Below are 22,629 nucleotides of genomic sequence, written 5' to 3'. Positions count from 1 at the left end.
AAATTTATTTCATGTGGGAGGGGGTTGATATTTTCCTCTCATTACAAAATTGTAGAGAATGAGTTGAATTCAGGAAAACATAAAGAATTTCCTCTCAGCTATTTCTGTCACATTCTTCGCCTATGTCCTCCCTTCCCCCAGCTTTAGCTCCTTAGTGGGTAAAATACTTCACAAAGCTGTGTTTGCAGTTTTCAAAGTGACTTCTTGGAAGTGAAATTTTGCACCAACCTTTTTTTTTTTTTTTTTTTTTTTAATCCCCAGTTGTTAAGCGCTACATTTTCACTTTTGATAAAACAGGTTGGCTTAAAAAAAAAAAAAAAAAAAAAACAACAACACACACAAAAAAAAAAACAGGTTGGCTTATAAACACCTGCAACTAAAAAAAGAAAAAAAAAACCAACAACAACAAAACAACAAAACAAAACAAAGGCCTGCAACTTTGGCAGATATTTTAAGGCAAGGAGTAGTTGCAAAATGTTCAGAAGTCCTCCTGAAACGAAGACAGAAGCCGCCCATGGTTGAGGCCCCCTTTTTCTCTTCTAAAAAAAAAAAAAAATATATATATATATATATATGTGTGTGTGTGTGTATATATGTGTATATATATATGTTCTGAGACATGTCCTCTCGTGCAGGTTGCTCTTTTGCTCGGTTAGAATTGCAAGCCCTCGGACGCCAGGCTGAGTGGTATCACTGTTCACAATCACAGCCAGAAGGTATCTCGGGATCTCAGTCCCAGAGAAGTCACCGGTCTGGGTGCCCGCGTAGGGTGACGATGGGTGGCTGCGCGCGGAGGCCTGCGACCAGGGCGAAACTTAAAGAAGGACCCGGCGGGCGGGGGAGGGCGTCCCTCCGAGGGCACAGTGCACGGTTTTCCGAGTCCGGGTGGGGGGTGGGGGAGTGTTGGGGGGGGGAGGGTGACCTTTGACCTTCCAAGGACCTTTATTTGGGAAACTCTGTAAACAGCGTTGGCCTTGAGAGGCGAGGTGGGAGGTTGGGAAAAGTATCTGCTGGACGAGGTCCTGGGAGGCGTTCGGGGCGGCGGGAGTCGGCTGGGCTGGGGGGCGGGCGGCCGGCCCCGGGGCTGCTCCCGCGGAAAGGCGGGCGGGGGAAGGGCCGCGGGGCAGCGCGGGGCCGGGCGCGGGCGTCCGTGTCTGCGTGGAGGGCTCCGCGGGCCCGCGCGGGGCGCTTCCCGCTCCCGGGAGCCCCGCGGCCGCCCCCGCGCCCCCCCCGCCGCGGCCCGGGCCGCGGCCCTCCCGCCCCGGCGGAGGCGCCTGCGCGGTGGATTGTGGGCCGGGGGCTGCGGCGGCCTCCGGCGGCCTCCGGCGCGCTGTCCGGGACCCGGCCGGGCCGAGCGGTCCGCGGGCCGAGGGCGAGCGGCGGAGCAGGCGGCGGGCGCGCCGGGGGCGGTGGTCGCGGCGCGGCGGCGGCTCCTCCGGAGGCCGGGGATGTGGGAGAGGCGGTGGCGGCAGCGGCGGAGGCGGCGCTGCGGACCCGGGGGAAACTGCTGGCTGACAGGACACCCGGGAGAGACGTGAGGGAGCCGCCGCGGCCGCCTCTCACCCGCGACGGAGCAGCGCTCGGGGGCGCGGCCCTGTGCTCCCCCGGCTGACGGGCCCGCCGGCGCGGCGCGGCGCGGCGCGGGGCGGGGGCGGGAGGCCGGGCTCGGGCTCGGGCCCGGCGGGGCTCCGGGCGGCGGCGGCCGCGGAGCAGCCTCGGCGCGAGCGGAGGGCTGGAGGCGGCGGCGATGCGCTAGGCCGCGCTCTGGGGCGGCTGCCCGGGCCCCGCAGGTAGGTGGCGGCCCCCCCCCCCGCGCGGCGCCCCCCGCCCCGGCTCCCGCGGGGGGACGACCCGAGACCCCACCCCCTGGTCCCCCAGGCCCGGGGCGGAAAGAGTTTCGGTCACAACTGACGGGCGCCGGAGCTTCCATTCCGCCCTCGCTCCCCCCCTTCCTCCTCTTCCTCCTCCTCCTCCTCCTCGCCGCCGCTCTGGTGCTCCCCACCTCAGGTCGGGCGGTCGGCGGCCGACATCGCCGCGACCCCCCCCCCCCCGCCCCTCTCTGGGATCCGGGCTTTGGAACTTCCGCCGCCCTCCTTGGAAGCCGCCCCCAAACTTTCCCTTTCTTGTTCCAGCCGGGCCCTTACTTAACCCCCCCCTTTGGAGCCTGCTGGAATAATTTACATGTAAAAAAAAATTTTTTTTTTTAAATCGTTTTTCTAAGGAAGAAAAGCAAGGCGAACCCCCTCCCCCCCCCCCATACACAACTCGGTGTTTTTGCAGTTTGGCCATCAGCTCGCCATCATTTGTTCAGTAATTGATTTTCTTCAGTTCTGCTTCTTTCCATCTGGGCATCGGTACAAAAAGCAGGCCTCCTCCCCTGCCTGCTCCCGTCGTGGACGGGAGAACTTTCGGGGGCCCTTTATTATAATAAACCACTTGCTCGGCCCGTGTGTAGCGCGCAGGGTGGTTATTTTTAGAATTTTGACGGGCCCCGGGGTTGCAAGTTTTGTTTCAATTCACTTTTAACCAGCTTTATTTATTTGTTTATTTAGGCCTTTATTGAGTGAGGCTCTCCTTACTTTCGAAGAATTAAATTGTTTGGTCCCTTTTTTTTTTTTTTTGTTTCGTGTTGTTTTTAATTGCCTCTGTGTTTGATTTCTCAAACCCCAGGGCAGTCTTGATAGTAAATGCTTACAAGGCAGATGATATCCCGATACAGCGTGCTGAGAAGCGCGTTTTGGTGGTAACTTGAACTGCAGACTTTGATAGACGTTCAGGTGGACTTTTATAAATCTGGTGGAGAGTTCTGATTGGAAAAAGTACTCAGGGAGCCTTGATTTCTAAGCGGTTGTGGTGGAACAGACGAATGATGGGATTTGACTGTATCTCAGAGCCTTATTTCCTAGAAATGGGTATTACTTGGTGGTTCCTGGTGGTCATCATTGCTGATGATAGGTTTTGGTAAAAATGACCAATAGATGCAGGTTTTGGGTGATTGATAGTTGTGATCTGGGGGGTTAGATGTTTGCAGTTTTACTGTGATCTCGGCTGTTTTTAAATTATGCGGATAACTTCAGAATTCTTTCCCAGGACATACATTATACAGTCTGAGGATCGTTTTTACAGAGGGAGTGAAAAATGTTGTAAGGGTTTTCTTTGTAAAGAATGCATCACAGAACTATAAAGACTTTCCATGTTTTGTTGACTATACTCCTGTATTTTGTTGTTGTAGAGGTCTTGTCCCTCTAGCATTTGGCTTTCTGCAGTGTTCTTTGTTGTTTTTCGATTATCCAAAGTTTACTGGGAAAAGATGATTAAATTTTTGCATGCTTTCTGGAAAAGTTAAAATTTATCCAGTTTTTATGTCAGAATTATAATCAGATCTTACATAACTCATGAAACGGCAAAGTTTGCAGAATTTGTTCTTAATCACATTCCTTTTCCTATCAATGGAAGTTGAATGCAATTTTTTCCTGCTTTAGCTTTTTACAAACAACTTTGAAGCACACTCACTTAAAATGTAAAATTAAATGATTTATAGGATATTCACAGAGTTGTGAAACCATCATCCTTACCTAATTTTACCTGAAAAAGAAACCTATTCATTAACTGTACTCCCTTCATCTCCCCACCTGACCTCTGTCCTAGCAACCACTAATGTATTTTCCATCTTAATATTTGCTTATTGTGATTTATTCATGATGATATCAGCTCATAGCTTTTTGAGGCGTTTCTTTTAAAATCAACTTACATGTTTAAAATACTTTGAGTCAGAATAAGCAGCTGATCACTGGTGTTAATAATCCATGTTCTAAACAACTGATTATTTGGTTATATTCAGCATAAAGTATAGAGAAAGAAAAAAGTTAGCATGAATGATTTCAGTGATCTCAAGAGGTAGTCTGATTAGCTGGGAGTCAAGTAGAAGTTGGACTATTTTTGCCATTGAATATTAGGATATCAGGATTAGAAAAAAACCTTAAAGGTCATCAGCTTACTTCCTGCTTGCTTCACGAATAGATGGCAGGAACCATATGAAGAAATCTGGAGTGGAAGCCTGAATCTCTAGGATTGTGGCTTAAGACCCACAGTGTGGCCAAGTAAGGCAAGACATGGGGATTTGCTAGTTAGAAATGTCGGGTTCTCTTATGTGTGCATATGTTTGACATTTTACTAGCAGCGTTGGAGAAGAACTGGACATTTCCCCATTTGGGGATGGAGGATTGTGGGGAGACTAATGTATCCACATAGATGAAATCCATCTTAATAAAATTCTCTAAAAATGCTTTAACTTAAAGAAGGATGGCATATACTGTATATTATTTAGGTGTCTCCTTGTACTGTTACTGTTCTGTTTTTAAAAATTCAAATTTTAAAAATAAAATTAATTAAAAAAAACTAAGATTAACAAGGTTGGTTATAGGCCTCCTTTTCCAAAGACCCACGGCCCTAACATCCAAACTAATGGTTCTCATACAGGGCGAATTTGCCCTCCAAGAGACATTTGGCAGTGTCTAGAAACGTTTTTCTTTTTTCGATGTCACAACTGAAGGTGGGGTGCCATTGTCATCTAGGCAGGAATGTTGCCAAACTTCACAATGCACCAGATATATCCTGTGTCATCCCACCCTCCCCATTCAACAAAGAAGTATCCACCCAAATGGTGGTAGTATTGCTTTAAACCTGTGGTTTGCATTATTCCAGTAAGTGCCTGAACTAGTGTTCTCATCTCCCACCAGGTGGGAAAATAGGTCTCACTGAGTACTGTTTAGTACATTAGATTAACCCTTTAAGTCCTCCCCAAGACTCTCTCTTTGAAGTGGAATAAAGTGGAAGGCCGTTAAGGGAGAAGTAGAAAACAATCTAATTATGCACAATGCAGATATTCTTTAGTCTGTTTAGGTATCTCAAATTCTGAAGAAAAAATTTTTTTCCCTGAAAATGCAAAAGCCTTCTTTTACTGCAGATTTGAACTATTATTGTGTTTTGAATTGTGAGTTACTGGTGCAAAGGTTTTTGAAATTGCAATAGATATAGTAGTATTTTTTTTATATAGAAGGTTTTTGGTTTTGTTTTTCTGGTAGCTTCAACTGCCAAAAGAGAGAAGTAGTAAACTAATTTTTTATGAATTACTAATGTACATTGTGAATGTCCAAAAAGATTCCGAACTCATATATGAATTGCAACTTTTTTTTCTCATTCTTGTAGGCCCCAATTTTGACTCATTTAGTTTGGTTTTATTTTTCATTTAATTTGTTTTTAACAAGCTTAGTTAGTTTAGTGATGAAAGAAAAAAAGACTGACAGTTGGGGGTCACTTTTGCTACTTACCTGCCTTATTACTTAGATAAATTTATTATTCTCAGTCTTTCTGAGCCTTGATTAGACTCTCATCTATGAAATAGGAATAGTGATAATTCCTGTATTATAATGTGATTGTGAAAATTAAATAAGGTAAGGTGTGTTTAGGTGCTACGTCAACTATAAAACACCGTGTAAGAATTAGTTCCTACACCTGGAACTAATATAATATGTTATTTGTCAATTATACCTAAATTTTAAAAAGTTACTTGTTTCAGAAGAATCAAATTAGAATAGGATATAGAGAGTACCAAAGTTAGGAATACAGACAGCAAAGCAAGGCAGAGAACAGTGACTGCAGATAGTATCTCTAGAAAGAAGAGAGAAATTCTAAAAATATATTGGTAACAAACTAGTAAAAGAACTAGTATTATCACCAAAATTTCAAATCCTTCCCTATAAGAGGAAATTGACTTCTTTCAGTAGCACCTGAAAATATCACTGTAAATACGGTATAATACGGGCGAATATAAGTTAACAAGAAAGAGTTACCCGTTTTTAAAATATGCTATTTGAAAAGTTATGAAAATATATAATTCATTTCAGAATTAAAATTTTCAGAAGTGACATATTTGTACAAAAAGTTTTAGCCTTTTCAAGAGTAAGCTCTAGTTATCTGGATTAATTCCCTTGTTGGGAATAATTCTTTCTGTCTTGTTTTATAATTAGGGGGTACTCTGCCCCTAGTAATTGCTCTTCAGATATGAGGCTTTAACTGAATAGAGTTTTAAAGTCTATTCACTGTAAGATCTTAAGCTCTTTCTAGATTTGTTTCTTTTTCTGTTATTTTTCAACATCTTTTTGCACAAAACGAGATGCTTTGATTTTTCTACATGTCCAGTAGTCCATAGATGTGCTCTAGTGTTTAGAGTTGAATTAACTAAACATGAAATGAATGGGGAAAAATGTAATCTCTTACAATTTTTTTAACTGGTCAGCTTTACAATCATGCAAAATTAAGACTTGAAGAAACAGAACTGGAGCTATTGAATGAGATTTTTCTAGGGTAGCATTAGGTTAGAATAGTTGGAGACAGTATTAAGAAAACATTATGTGGCGATATTTGTTTTTTTGTTTTTATTGTAAACAAATTGGATTTAAGAAGGGAATTTTCATGGCAAAAAGTGTTATTGATTTGGAGAATTTTATAATCAAATAGTTGGCTTTTTGACTCACAGGAAGTTGGTGTTTGGGTATGAATATTGTGGTATGCATCACATTTTATGATATGGAGTGAATAAAGTAAAACTTTGAAATTATGTAAATATGTCAAGAAGGTTAATGTCTTGTTGTTGATGATGTTGTTTCAGTTTGGCTAGACTGAGGGGTAGATTAGAACAGGTTGTAAAAAGTTTTTGGACTTGATAGATGTGTATCAAAGAATACTTAAGGAGAGGGGCCTAATCAGATCTGAATTTTAGAAAGATGATTCTAAAGTTGAGTGAGGTTAGGACCAATGAATGACTTTTGGTAGGAGATTCTCATAGCAGTTTAATCTGCAAATAAAATCCTGAACTAGATTACTGACAATTGGAATGGAGAGCAAGGGATGGGTGTGTGATTAATTTTGGAGATAGAATCCATAGGACAGTCCACATTGGTATAGAAATTAAAGAATGTAGAGATCAGGGAGTCAAGTTGGCTCTAGGGTCTCTAATTTAGGAAACTAACAGACTATGTTGCCATTAATTGAGCTAGAGAAGGAGTAAACTTTTGGCAAGTGGAGTCAGATGAAGATAGTAAATAATGAATTTAAGTTTTGGAAATATTCAGTTTTCATCTTTGAGACTTGTAGGTGAAGATGCCCAGTAGGCAGTTATAAATATGGTTCTAGGACACTGAAAAGAGGTTAGAACTGGAGAAAGATCTGGAATCTCTTTGGTTTTCTCTATCTCTACTACCGTTATCTGAGTTCAAGCTACTACTATCTTCTCCCACTGAGATTACTGCAAGTTTCCTATCTGGACTCTTCTAGTCTTGGTCTTCTCCATTCCATTCTCTTTGCTATAATCAGTGATTTTTCTAAAGGGCAAATCTGATTATATCTCTTCTCATCATAAATTATTTCTGTGACTTTATCTTTAGGATGAAATTCGCATTCCCTATTCTTTTAATAGATTTATAAATTCATTTAAGTTCTTTTCCCAATTTACCTCTCTAGCCTGTGACTCTCCCCAACTCCCCTCTTCCCCCAAATATATAATTTTCTCATTAAAAAAAAGATTTTATTTAAGACAGAGCAAGTATATGTGCATGAGGAGGGGGAGAGCAGAGAGAGAGAGAGAGAGAGAGAGAGAGTGTGTCTCAAGCAGCTTCCACGCTGAGCCAGGAGCCTGACGGGCTCAATCTCATAACCCTGAGATTATGACCTGTGCGAAAATCAAGAATCAGATGCTTAGTTGACTGAGCCACTCAGGCACCCCTAATTTTCTCAGACATACTGAATTACTTCTGGTTTCTGGCAGAAGGCTGTTTTTTCCCCTCCAAGACTTTGCACATATATTCTCTATTCCTGGAGTATTTTTGTCACACACTTCCTCCCCATTTGTTTGGCTCATTTCTAATTATTGTCAGTTCTTGGTAAGCCTTCATTGATTCATTATTTTTATTGAAAAAATTTTAACCTACAGAAAAATCAAAAGAATAGTGGAGTGAGCACCTAATAGTGGAGTGAGTTTACATATATAAACCTCCCCCTCCCATACACATTTCCCTTTGCTAAATCTAAAAGCAGGCTGTAGATTTCTGATGCTTTACGCCTAAATACTTAAGCATACATTTCCCAATTATAGGGACTTTCTCTTACACAATCACAGTATTATTATGACACCTAAAAATATCCAGTTACTCAATAACATTATTAAACATACAGTCCATGCCTAAATTTCTCCATTTGTCCCCCCCAAAATTTTTATGGCTTTTTTTCTCTCTGCTAATGCAATATTCAGTCAGGGTTCATGCATTGCACCCGACTGGTATGCCTCTTTAGTCTACCCCATCTGGACTGAGGCCCAGTGCCTCCTTCTCTTCTTTGGTTTATCCTTTGAAAAGTGAAGGCATTTGTGCTCGAGTATATTCCATATTCTGAATTAGTCTGTTTCTTCATGGTTAGATTCTGGTTAGATATTTCTGGCAAAAATATCATGTAGATAAAGTGTATTCCTACCACTTTATCACATCAGGAGGCATATAATGGCAGGCTGTCACCTTCTTGGTGATTCCAGCTTTGATCACTTGGTAAGGGTGGGAACTGATAGATCTCTCTACTATTTAATTAATAAATAATTGATAGGGTGATAATTTGTGGCCATGTAAATATCCTTTTCCTAATAGCCTTTTAGACCAGTGCTTTTACCATCCATTAATGATCCTTGCTTGAATCAGTCATTGCACTGGAGGATTACAAGGTGATTTTTCTGTTTTATGCTGTCTACTTTTATTGGTTTTTGAGGGCAGTGAGGTCAGATTAGATAAAGACTGAGAATAGGCAATTAAATTTGGAAATCAGGTCATTCCTCACCTTTTCCAGAGCCAAGTGAGTGGTGAAGTTGGAAGGTAGGTTGCTAAGGAGATAAATCAAAGAACGAATAGAGATTTGCCAGTGAAGGGGAGGCAAGAAGTAGTAGCCTGAGGAAATACAGAGAAAGGACTTTATTTAGCACTTTTTTTTTGGTGGGCTGATGAGATTGAAGATAGGAGAGTCAGGGAATAATTAATAGAATAGGGTCTCAGATGAAGTGGGAAGAAATGAGATTAGGAACTGCTGGTTAGGGGCTTAACTCTGGACAAGCGTAGACACCTGTATTGTACCCCAGAAGTTAAGAGTTGTGAGGATTAGGTACAATTGGATATGGAGGGAAGAAGTTCTATCTGAGGACTCTTTTTCTTTTGTTGTGAGGTAAAAACACAGTTACTTTTTGAGCGTGGGATTGATGAGGGTAAACTAGGGGACATGAGCAGGGTGATGGAGGTTATAAATACTGTGGGGTTGGGGAAAGAGCAGTGTTTGAGGATAAATCAGTGAAAAGACTGCTGAGTAGGGCTTTATCTGAGGTTAGAATTTATACATTTATAATCTGATGTTCTATATAAATTTTCTCTGGTGTTCTGCAGCCAGGAACGAAGCAAAGATAGATTGAAATTGGATGAGGGAGGACAGAATTGAACATGCAAGGGAGACTCTTGAAGTAATTGACAGGGAATAAATCCAACTGTCATTTTTGTTCTTAGGAATAGATTAAAATATAATTTCTTCTAGCACATATTTTTAAGGTAGGGTAAGTTATACAGATTTTATTTTAAATTTACTCTTCTTGTGTAGGCATTTTTGATATGTCTAATGGTTTACGTATTTAAGACATATATATTACCAGTAACTTTGAATGATATAGGGTTTATTTGCTAATCTTTGAATATGACACCAAGAACAGAGTACTAACATTCTAATCTGATTGATTTTTGGCAAAAATTTCACTAATAATATAGTCGTATCAATGGTCCCAAAAGGAGTAAGATAAAGCATCTAAGTTATATTTGGTTTCCATTGAAAAAAAATTTTTTTTATCACAGTTTGGTTTTATCATTCAATTATTGCCATTTAAAAATATTTAAATTTAATATTATAAATAGTATTCTTTCTAGTCATGATTCTTTCTCATTGTTCCTTCTTGTCACTAAATTAAAAGTAAATGAGCAATGTCAGGAAGCACACGTATTCAATTTCCTACAGGACCCTGGGCCTTATAATGTCAAATGAGAATGTAAAGAAAAGGCAAATAGTACAACTGTGTTCTTATGTTCTGGTTTTGACTTTGTTTTTATTTTCTGGGTTCACTTTAGCTTCTTCTGTGCTCCTTTAATACCCAAAATAAGTAGACAAGTACTTATTTATGTGGCAACCTTAATTTGTGGGTATTTCTTGAAAGCCCAGATGTTTATGTTTAAATTTTAACTTTATTATTGAGATCTTTGTGATAAATAATTTAAAAGTTTTTAAGTACTTAAAAATTATAATTAAACTAGATTTTGTCAGGTGATGAATCTTGAATGGTGTAGAAGTATATTGCTATTTGTGTGTAGGTTGTATCAAGGAATCCTATCTATAACATTTACCAGAAGTTGGCTCTTAAAATTCCAAAAGTATTTTGAAAAGTGCTTCTTAGAATGTGAGGTATTTGAGGTATCTTAAATTACTGATTTAAAAAATAGTCTCGACTGATTTCTGTCAAATTGATCTTTGGTAGGATATTACAGTATGGCTTTTTCCCTTGCATGTATCAGTATATCAGTTTGCCATTATTTGTTCGTTTGCTTTAAAAAAAAAAAAAAAAGAATTGAGTATTGACTTTTTTTTCTTTTTTACTAAACTCAGACCCAGAATTGTATCACAAAATGTGACAGAGCTAGAGAGCTCTGTCTCTACACCATATTGCTATTATGTAAAATGGCAATATGTGTAAAAAAGTGTAAAAAAATTTCCCACTTTATATCTTCTCAAATTATAAATACATATGTTATAAAAGCTCACTAATGAGTTATTTAATTACTTGGGGGGTATCTGGGTGGCTCAGTTGGCTAAGTTTCTGACTTAGGCTGGGGTCATGATCTCTGGGTCTTGGGATCAAGCCTCACCCATATTGGTGTTCATACTTACCCCACTACCTGCCACAGGCCCTGTGCAGGGTGGGGAGCATGCTCAGCAGGGAGTCTGCTTCTCCCCCCCCCCTCTCTGCCTCTCCCCCTGCTTTGTGCATGCTCTCTTTCATATAAATAAATAAAATCTTTTTAAAAAGTTCATTAATTCCTTAAAATTCACAACATATTTCCTGTTGAAAGTATTAAAATGATGGCTCACAGTAGCCAAGTTGCAGCTCAAGAGTTATCCCTTTGCTAAGAAAAATAATAGTAGATTATACTGATGAAAATTTGTCTTTTTCCTTAAGGAGCAGTTTTCTAGCCATCCAGGTCTTATAAAATTCTTTGAACCTAAAACTTTCCTAAAAAAAAAATCAATTCTTACTTGATCTCAGGGTTGTGAGTTTGAGCCCCACGTTGGGTGTAGAGATTACTTAAATAAATTAAAAAAAGTTAAAGTCGAGTCTTAAAAAAATCTTATCACAGATGATTATTATTGCTACCATTTATTTTTCATATAAGATGGACGTAAATATTTGTTAGTGTAAATAATTGTTATTGGATCTGATGAGAAAAAGAAGAGAGGAAAGTTCTGGATGTCTGAAATGGATGAGAGGCAATATAGTGAAATAATTTAGATTTTGGTTTTTTGGAGAGGCAATATGGTGTAGAGACAGGCATGCAATTTAGAATCAGAAGATCTGAGTGCAAATCCCATCTTCACAATTAATTAGCTAAATAGTCTGAAACCAAATTACTTTTGAACCTGTTTCTTCATCCACATAATGCGGATCACTGATTCATTCAGACATGTTTTTTTAGATTGTTAGACCAACAAAATAATCAGAATGAAAACAAGCAATTATGAAATGTATAGTGTTTAGTCAAATATTAGTAATAATGTAATTCTCCTTTCTGTTGCTTCCCTCTCCCTTGCCATCTTTCCTTCTTTCACTGATAACATGTTTTCACTTTTAACCTTCGGACTTTAGAACTTGGGTGGGAGTGTACCCAAGTCTCAACTGATTCCACTCCCCGCCCCCTATAAGGGAATTAGAGAAGTGGGATGGAGTGCACTTTTTCTGTTACTGCCTTGCTCATTTTCTCACTGTTGCCTGACAGAGTCCTGTCTTTCTCGAGGTAGGGCATAGTGTAAGGTGCCTCACAGTCCCTAGGTGTCATTATTCTCTCTCTGCCTTCACTGCCATACCCTTAATCCCCATGTATATCTAACTCTTCTTTCTCTCTCCATTTTCTCTCTCCAGTACCTTTTCTTATCCCTTCAGTTGGTTTCTTGCTGTTTGCCTACAGATATACTCAGGTCTCCTTTGGCTAAAAAAAATTCTTGCTCAAATCTTAGTCACTTCTTTCACCACCAAAGAGATGTTGATCTTGTTGCCTTTATTACTTCATCACTTAATTAACCTTTTGAGGTACAGCTTCTGTCCTAACTACTGTCCTAATACTGTTCTAAATCAGTAACCTCCTTGACTTCTCTCTCTGGATCTTGTTGACACTACTGTTCACACTTTCCTCCTGGACACTTCTCCCTTGCTTCTGTAAGGATGGGTATTTCTGACTTCTTTCTTCCATTCCCTGTAAATGTATTTGCCCTACCCCTTTCTCTGAGCTCTTATTAGCCGCTACCTCCCCCCCCACACACACACTTTTTGCACTTTCTCTTTGTGTATTACTTTCCTATGACTAGAAGTATTCTCTTTTATTCCTGCAATGTAATTGAACTGGGAAAAGCGAGTGAAAATTCAGGGAGGCAGGATTCTGTACACTACAGGAGAGAATTTTTTTTCCTAAAGCAATTATAGTTGTACAGTAATAATCTGCTTTCGAAGAAGTCGTTCTCCACTATTAAAGGTTTTCAAATGGAGACCAAAAAAGGCCCCTTGTAGAAAGGACTCATTAATTAGTTAGAAAGTTGAGCCAGATGTTCTTTTAAAGTCCCTCCCTGGGGCACCTGGATGGCTCAGTTGGTTCAGCATCTGCCTTCTCACATCATGATCCCAGGGTCCTAGGATAGAACCCTCTGTTGGGCTCCCTGCTCAGTGGGGAGTCTGCTTCTCCCTCTGCTCCCTGCCTATGTTCTCTGTTGCTATTTCTGTCTCTCTGTCTCTCTCAAATAAATAAATAAAATCTTTTAAAAAAAAGTCCCCTCCAACTCAAGATTACAATTTTTATCTGCTCCCATGGATTCAACTTTGACCTTTATTCAGATGTTTTCCAAATCATCTGCCTCTGCCTTCCCTCCCTCATCCTTTCTCTCTCACATAGTATTTGTCATCAAACTTGCTTCTCTTCTAGGCCACCTATTTTCTAGTTTCAACATCATTTTCCAGTATTCTTTTTTCTCTCCTTTTATGTGTATGGCTTTGAGGACGACTGTTCTATTCTTGGGCTACTTTGTTGATAGTAAATTATATGTGCCCGGGATCCCTGGGTGGCTCAGCGGTTTAGTGCCTGCCTTCAGCCCAGGGCGTGATCCTGGAGTCCCAGGATTGAATCCCACATGGGGCTCCCTGCATGGAGCCTGCTTCTCCCTCTGCCTGTGTCTCTGCCTCTCTCTCTCTCTCTCTCTCTCTCTCATGAATAAATAAAATCTTAAAAAAAATTATATGTGCCTATATAACTTCATTGCCTCCTCTCTCCACAAACTAGGAGCAGTCAAGCAAAGGACACTAATAGAGGAGGCTCAGGAACCTAAGGTTTAAATTGATTTTAAAACTTTCTATGGCCCAGTCCAAATGTTAATACTTAAGATGTTGATAATAGTAAATAGTAGTAGTTGCAGTTTTTTTATTGAATGTCTACTATGTGCCAAGTATTGTGCGATGAGTTTACATAGGTTATGTAAGTTATATTTAAGTTTTACAACATTCCTATGAGAAAGATACCGTTGCTGTCCCATTTACAAATAAGGAAACTGAGACTTGGGAAGGTAAGAAAGTTGTCAAGGTCACACAACTAATAAGTGTTCGATATCTAATTCACTTTATGGCCAATTTTCTTAAGTATACTTTATATACTGTGTTACAAGAATGTAGAGACTCTAGAATAAAATTTTAGAAAGTCAGGTAATGTCCTACAAACAAGATAATGTTGACTTCGTATGTTTTTAGATAGGACATTGTTAGTGGCTTATTTGTGCTTATTACCTCTTTATCCCTGATATTAATTCCTTTGTTCATCCATTCATTGAACTTTTTAAAAATTTAATTTGATTTAAAAATTTAAAAAAGATTTTATTTATTTATTCATGAGAGACACAGAGGAGGAAAGAAGCAGAGACACAGGCAGAGGGAGAAGCAGGCTCTATGCAGGAAGCCCGATGTGGGATTTGATCCTGGGACTCCAGGGTCACGCCCTGAGCTGAAGGCAGACACTTAACCACTGAGCTACCCAGGCGTCCCTTGAACTTTTTAAAAATTTTTAATTAATTTAATTAATTGAGAGAGAGAGAAAGCAGGAGCAGAGGGAGGGGCAAGGGGAGAGGAAGAAGCGGACTCCCTGCTGAGCAGGGAGCCCAGTGCTGGACTCGATCCAGGGACCCCTGGTTTATGACCTGAGTTGAACGCAGATGCTTGACTAACTGAGACACCCAGGCATCCCTATTCATTGAAGTTTCATGCATTTTACCAATTGCTTAGACTTTGCTAAATGTGGTATAGGAAGGTGAATGAAGCAAGTATAGGTTTTCAGTATAGTGAGGGAGACAGAAGATTAACAGGTAAATAATTGGTTATAATTTAAACAAATACTACAAAGATCACAAAGTATCATGCTAGTGAGGAGCAGTGGAAGGGAAGGGAGAGGATGTGCTTAGATACAGTGGTCAGGAGAGGCTTGTTATGCCACTAAGCAGATAATGTTTTGTTGTATACCTTTTCATATATTATGTGTATCTAGAGCTATGTAGTTTTTATATCAAATGGCATTTTACTATTATTATTTTACTATTTTGTTCTGTTGTGTAATCTCATAATTGAGTCTCTTGAAAGTATAGCCTTTGTTTCTTAATCTCCCTACCAATTCCACTTCAGCTTTTTTTTTTTTTTCCTTTCAGGATTTGATTTAAATTCAAGTTAATTCACATATAGTGTAGTGTTAGTTTCAGGGGTAGAATTTAGTGATTCATCCGTTGCATATAACACCCAGTGCTCATTACATCAAGTGCCCTCCTTAATGCCCATCACCCAGTTACCCCACTTCCTCTCCACCAACCCTCAGTTTGTCCCTATATTTAAAAGTCTCTTATGGTTTGCCTCCCTCTTTGTCTTATTTTCATTATCCTTCCCTTCCCCTATGTTTGTTCATCTGTTTTGTTTCTTAAATTCTACATATGAGTGAAATCATAGGGTATTTGTCTTTCTCTGACTTATTTTGCTTAACATAATACCTTCTGGTTCCATCCATGTCATTGCAGATGGCATGGCAAGATTTCATTCTTTTTGATGGCTGAGTAATATCCTAGTGTGTGTGTGAGTGAGACATCTTCTTTATCTGTTCATCAGTTGATGGATATTTGGGCTCTTCCCATGTTTTGGCTATAGTGGACATTGCTGCTATAAACATTAGGGTGCATATACCCCTTTGAATAACTGTGATTGTATCCTTTGGATAAACACCTAGTAGTGCAATTGCTGGGTTGTAGGGTAGTTCTATTTTTAACTTTTTGAGGAACCTCCATGCTGTTTTCTAGAGTGGCTGTACCAGTTTGCATTCTCACTAACAGTGTAAGAGGGTTCCCCTTTCTCCTTACCCTTGCCAACATCTGTTGTTTCCTGAGTGGTTAATTTTAGTCATTCTGACTGGTGTGAAGTGGTATCTCCTTGTTTTGATTTGTATTTCCCTGATAGTGATATTAAGCATTTTTTCATGTGTTTGTTAGCTATTTGTATGTCTTCTTTGGGAAAATATCTATTCATGTCTTCTGCCCTTTGCTTAACTGGACTCCTTTTTGGGGTGTGTTGAATTTGATAAGTTTTTTTTATAGATTTTAGATACTAGGCCTTCATCTGATATGCCACTTGCAAATATCTTCTCCCATTCCATGGGTTACCTTTTAGTTTTGTTGATTGTTTCCTTTGCTGTTGAAGCTTTCTATCTTGATGAAGTCCCAGTAATTCATTTTGCTTCCCTTTAAAGATTTTATTTATTTATTCATGAGACACACAGAGAGAGAGAGGCAGAGACACAGGAAGAGGGAGAAGCAGGCTCCATGCAGGGAGCCCAATGTGGGACTCAATCCCGGGTCCCCAGGATCACGTCCTGGACTGAAGGCAGCGCTAAACCGCTGGGCCATCCGGGCTGGCCTTCCCTTTCCTTTAAAAACATCTAGTAAGAGGTTGCTGTGGCTGAGGTCCAAAAAGTTGCTGCTTGTGTTCTCTAGGATTTTGATGGATTCCTGTCTCACATTTAGGTCTTTCATTTTGAATTTGTTTTTGTATATGATCCAGTTTCTTCTTTCTGCATGTTGCTGTCCAATTTTTTTCCAACATCATGTGTTGAAGAGAATGCCTTTTTTCCATTGGATATTCTTTTCTACTTTGTCAAGGATTAGTTGACCATATAATTGTGGGTTCTACTCCAACATCTGCAGTCTGGCCTCCACACCCACTCTTGGACTTGACATTGTTTCTGATGTGACTGGTCACTGCCTAATTGCCAAATCTAAATGATGTTTTTTTTTTCCCTTTTATTTGTGAATTCTGAATTGATTTTTCTCTCACTTTCTTGGATGTTTCTTCTTTATCACAAACTTTTCAAACTTTTCCTACATTTTTTTTTAAGATCTTATTTTTTTTGAGACAGAGAAAGAGAAACAAAAAACAAAGAGCGCACGAAGGCGGGGGGCAGAGGCAAAGGGAGAGCCCATATGTGGAGCCTAACTTGGGGCTTGATCTCACAACCCTGAGACCACAACCCCAGCTGAAATCAAAGAGTTTGACGCCTAACCGACTGAGCTACCCAGGTGCTCTGCTGTTTCAGGATTTATTTATTTATTTATGGAAGAGAGCATGCACGTGTGCACACACGCATGGTAGGGAGGGCAGAGAGAGAGGGAGAAAGGCAGAGGTCTGCTGAGCACAGAGCCCTACTTGGGGATCAATCTCACAACCCTGAGATCATGATGTAATCCAAAATTAAGAGTCAGATGCTTAACCAACCAAGCCATCCAGGTGCCCCTATATCTCTCATTTCTTTCTTAAGAAATGTTTAAATCCTCTTAGATTCTGTTTTTGGCCCTGCATACTGATAATCTCCTAGAGTGATGGATTAAAGTTTATAATGATTTACCAGTCTTGTGGATCAAGTCCAAAGTCCTGTGTAAGGTTTCACCCAGCTTAAGGATTATTCATTTCTTTTATCTAAGGAAAAAAAGAAATGAACCTTTATTAATACTTATTTTAAGAATTGGTACTAGTACCTTCAATCAGTCCATATGTTAATTTATCTGATGATTATCTTTATTTTAACTGGTGGCTCTCAGCTGGGGTGATTTTATCCTCTCCCCTCTTTTCCCCCACCCCAGGATGTTTGACTTTGTCTGGATACATATTTGGTTGTCATAACTTTGTGTGGAGAAGGAGGAGAGGGTGCTATTGGCATCAAGTGGATAGAGGCCAGGGATACATCTAAAGATCCTACAATGTATAGGGGGACAACACTCAATAACAAAGAATTATTCAGCTCAAAGTCTGAATGATGCCATGGTTGAGAAACCGTGCTTTAACTGGATTTTAGCATTTCCTTTAATTATGAGTGTAGGTAATCCTTCACAGGGGTATTAGTACTACCTGTAACTTTGTCATTGGTAGAAATTTCAACTATTTTCATGTTGCATTAATTTGTTATAGGTACCTTGAAATATTTCACTTATTGCTTAGAAATTAAGATAGGTTTGCATTAATTGAGAAGCAAAAAATTACTATATATAGTATTTATTTATTTTTTTAAATTTTTTTTATTTATTTATGATAGTCACAGAGAGAGAGAGAGAGAGGCAGAGACACAGGCAGAGGGAGAAGCAGGCTCCATGCACCGGGAGCCCGATGTGGGATTCGATCCCGGGTCTCCAGGATCGCGCCCTGGGCCAAAGGCAGGCGCCAAACTGCTGCGCCACCCAGGGATCCCCCTATATATTGTATTTAAAAAAATTTATCTCAGTATAGTTGTCCATTGTAATCCAATGTATTTTATACATTACAGACATTATTCTGGGAAGGGGTCTGTAGACTTCACCAGATTGCCAAGGAATCCTCAGGGCAGAAAAGCTTAACCCCTGGTTTAGAGGCTTAATTAGATTGGGTTAAGCATTTTTGGTGAGAAATGCTTCATAGGTGATCACATTTATAATTTCATGAATCACTTAATATTAAGTTGTTTTACTGTTATTAATGATGCCAAGTTTGATGACTTAGTTAGGTAGTGACAGCCAGATACTAAAGATTCATTCCTGGGGATCCCTGAGTGGCTTAGCGGTTGAGCTCCTGCCTTCGGCCCAGGGGGTGATCTTGGAGTCCCGGGATCAAGTCCTGGGATCGAGTCCCACATCAGGTTCCCTGCATGGAGCCTGCTTCTCTCTCTGCCTGTGTCTCTGCCTCTCTCTCTATCTCTCTCTGTCTCTCATGAATAAATAAATAAAATCTTAAAAAAAAAGATTCATTCCCCCTTTGCATTGCTAAGTAATCTCTGGGGGGTAACACTTTGGCACTAGGTGAGTTTTCTGTTTCTGAACAACTTTTCACCTAATAACTTTAGCATATGTTGATGATCTTTGCCTCAATTAGTTTTTACATTGGGATTACAAAATCATGATTTTCTCATTCAGTTATTCTTTCTACATTTATTACTGGCTTTCTTCTGCAAAGAAGAACTTTCCTTTCTTTAATCCCACTCCATCCCCTTTTCCTCATTTCTTTGTTTTCCCCTAAGTATTACTCTGTATTCATTATTTTTTATTTATCCAGTAGATTATGCTCAGGTAGCTTTCTTTTCTTTTCTTTTCTTTTTTTTTTTTTTGCTCAGATTTTCCCCCATGTGGCCAGTGGGAGCCTCTTGGAGCCTCTTTAACTTGGTCCTTTGTTCTTTTGACAATTCTTCTGGTCTGTCTTTGAGCATTTACTTGCTTTCTGACACAAGAGTTCCCAAGGATCAACATGTTCTTTCTTTGCTCCAGGTCTGGACTCAGGTATTTCTTCAATGAACCATGGTTTCTTTGTGGGGATAAGTATACTTTTCACTTGTTCCTTGAACGTAGGGTATTCTACGTTCAGGGAACAGCCTAAAACAAACATTTTTCCGTATAAATTAATGGTAACCGTTTCTTCACTTTACACCATTTTAGTTTTACAAAAGATTTCATAAGTATTCTACTTATCATCTCATACCCATGCTCTTATCTATTCACTAAAGGATTATGAGAAACTGTCTAACATTTCTCTTCTGATCTGTTCTACACACCACCCATTTCATTCATCTTTAAAGTATTCATTATATACTGTTTGTGCGCCAGGAACTGCTTTAGGCACATAGAATACATAGGAAAATGGAAACATCAAGAAGTTCATAGTCTAATAGAGAAGACCTATATAAAGACCAAAATTTCAGTATGATTATTGCAAAAAATAGAAATACATAAACGGTGACTAAATGTGAGAAACCAAAGGATTCAAGAAAACAGTTGAGTATGGTATTGTTAAAATTATGAAAAGATGATCAGATGAAGAATTGTAGAGTGATTTATAGATTCTTATTATGGGACGACTGATTACATGCCAAATTTGTTTCTAGTTGTTACAAGCGAAGGTATTGGAAATCATCGGTTACCTGCATTTGGTTCTTAGAGCTTTCCTTTTCCCTGTATTCTATGTTTTTTGTTTTTATTTTTGCTATTTTTTTTTCCTGGATAGACTATTCTTAGAGAAACTTTCTTACTAAGATGCCTTATTATTTTTGTTCTTTAGCCTTTCAAGGAAAGATTTTTTTTTTTTCTGAAATTAGTTTAGAGGCCATGGGGATTTGCTGTATTTGTTATGCATCCATGCCTTATGAATAAACCCATAATGTTTTTTTAACAATGATTGCACATACCAAGTATCTACCATATTTATGTGGTCATTAATACAAATTTTAGTTCTTACTGTGGGGAAATCTTAACTCAGGATAGTTGAAGGAAATGGAGAGTCAAATGGTTTAAAATTGGGACTCACCTATGTAGACAGTCCCCTAATTTTACATAATCTCTTTATAGCTAGAGATTTTCCCTCTTTTCCTAAGAATTAGGAGAGGTGTAGGAAAAAAACAGAAAATCTGCATGTTTCCCAATTCAAAAATTTTTTTTTTATTTATGATAGTAACACACACAGAGAGAGAGAGAGAGAGAGAGAGAGAGAGAAGCAGAGAGAGAAATAGGCTCCATGCACTGGGAGCCCAACGTGGGATTCGATCCCGGGTCTCCAGGATCACGCCCTGGGCCAAAGGCAGGCGCCAAACCGCTGCGCCACCCAGGGATCCCCAATTCAAAATTTTTAATGAATAAATAAGGTGTCCCTCCCCTGCTCCCGCCCTCGCCCAGATACTGAAGTAATTTATAGGAGTCTAGAAATAGAAATGTTTTTGTACAAGTCCCCATCTCCTCAAGTATTTCTGGCTGAGATGGCACTTAGGATTTTTCCTTGCTGTTAAAATGACATGATGGTAAATAGAATAAATTGAGATTGTAGTGTGCTATTGTTGGAATCAATATTTAATTTATCTGACATCAAGCAATGGGCATTCAGCATAAATACATTTTCCAGATATTTGTAGCTACCCTCTTTAATATGTCAAAATGTTTTTAGTTTAGCCATTTTGTTTGATGAAATTAATTAAAAGGTTAGATTTAATGTTAAATTTAGAATTGTCCTACTGAACATTTAATATACAGGATTATGTATTATACAATATTTCCTATTCTTTATTTTTTCTCTTTCAAATATATGATGCTTTTATACAAAAACAGTCATATACTTAATGTGAATGGGTGTAACTTCTACAGGTCAGTGATGCCTTGCAAGCCAAAGCTCTCTGACTAATTTGTCTAACCATACTCTGTGTGTGTGTGTGTGTGTGTGTGTGTGTGTGTGTGTAAATAAAATATGATTTGTCAGTACTTACCAATGCAAACATTTTACTCTAACCATGTCAGTTTCCACATCATTTTAGGATTATTCCATGTCCCTTTTTTTTATGGTAGCGTTTGCTTTCTGGTCAGGGACCTTGAGGGAAGTTATTTATCTTTGTGCATTTTCTTAACAGCTTGTTTCTTATGGTCTCAGTGAGTGGTGTAATTGGATGTGTTTCCTTTGCATTAGGAGGACTGTGACAGATATTCAAAGAAGTCTGGGAAATGTAAGTTTTAGCTTTCTGATAAACTAGAGGGAAGTTAGATGAACTTTTTTGTCATCGTTCTTATTAGCCTTATGTCTCTGCTCTTTATTTCATATTCTTATTCTATTCACCAGATTTCCTTACTAGGCCTTTCTTTTCTTTTTATTATTTTTTTTAATTTGTTGAAATACACGTATCTTTGTAAGCTACCTAGTCTTTCAGGGCTTACACTTAGACAAGGTGATCTCTAAGTTCCCTTTCAGCTATAAACTTCTGATTATGCTTATTTATTTCTTCATTGAAAAATGTTTACTGAATACGTGCTATTTGATAGATAATACCCTGCGATATAAGATTATCTACCCTCCAATAATAAAACAATACATGTTCTTCAGTATCCAGGTTATGTACTGCTTCATTTGTAAAGTTCTACCTGGCACTGTAGCTTATATTATGTTGGCTTGCCCCACAAATTCTTTTGGGACTTACGAAAAAATGTAGACATAGGTTAACTTGTGTTTTCCTAAGTGTTTTGATTGTTTTGATTACTTAATGTAATTGTAGGCACCATGAAGAATCACACTTCTTTTATAATCATTTAATATAGTGACAGTCCACATAGTGATAATTATGATAATTAGCTTTTGTGAACACTAACTTTGATATGAGCATTGTTTTATTTTTTATTGTAGATGATTTTTTAAATTTAAATATATTACTTAAATTCAATTTGCCCACATATAGTATAACACTTAGTGGAGATGAGCATTGTTTTAAATGCTTTACATATATCCATTTCTTGTAATCTTACAAAATGTTTATGAAATGGGATCTCTTTTCATCTCCATTTTTACAGATGAGGTCGGAGACACAAAGGTTAAATAAATTTCCTTAAGATTATTCTGCTATTAAAAAAAAAAAGATTATTCTGCTATTAAGTGAAAGAACCCAGGCAGTCAGACTTCAAAAACTCATTCACTTACCCATTTTGCTATAATGCATAATTACTGTATATTTGTTGAATGAATGGGTGTTTTCATCTCTAATATATATTAGTTACAGCTGTACGTGGGATAATTTGTACGTGGGATAAAAGACTAAGGATATTTCACTTCGAGGAGAATAGTTTTCAAACAAGGACAAACAACTTTCTTAGTAAACTATTACGAGTGACTCTTACAGTTAATAGTATTTAAATTGTGTACTTACAGCTTGAGGGATTTTGGATAAGGGGTCTTTTTTAAAGAAAATT

The 22,629-nt window shown here is 39.0% G+C and overlaps 1 protein-coding gene across 6 annotated transcripts in view; it reads left to right on the top strand.

The window, feature by feature from the left end:
• The first annotated feature begins 1,650 nt into the window (after positions 1–1,650).
• The window catches only part of VPS54 (VPS54 subunit of GARP complex), a 76,293-nt gene continuing 55,314 nt past the window's right edge, over positions 1,651–22,629 (top strand). The window contains exons 1-2 of one of the 6 annotated variants that reach the window (XM_055328185.1): positions 1,651–1,790; positions 21,306–21,398. The gene's annotated coding sequence lies outside the window, so the exon portion shown is untranslated. Of the gene's footprint in view, positions 1,791–2,261; positions 4,101–18,043; positions 21,399–22,629 lie in introns of those variants that run through there. The other 5 variants (XM_055328186.1, XM_055328187.1, XM_055328188.1 and 2 more) reach the window with 5 other exon arrangements.

This window comes from Nyctereutes procyonoides, unplaced genomic scaffold (genome assembly GCF_905146905.1).
Source record: "Nyctereutes procyonoides isolate TBG_1078 unplaced genomic scaffold, NYPRO_anot_genome, whole genome shotgun sequence".
Taxonomy (NCBI): Eukaryota; Metazoa; Chordata; class Mammalia; order Carnivora; family Canidae; genus Nyctereutes; species Nyctereutes procyonoides.
Note: the sequence above shows the minus strand (reverse complement) of the source record. Positions and strands in the feature narration are given on the sequence as shown.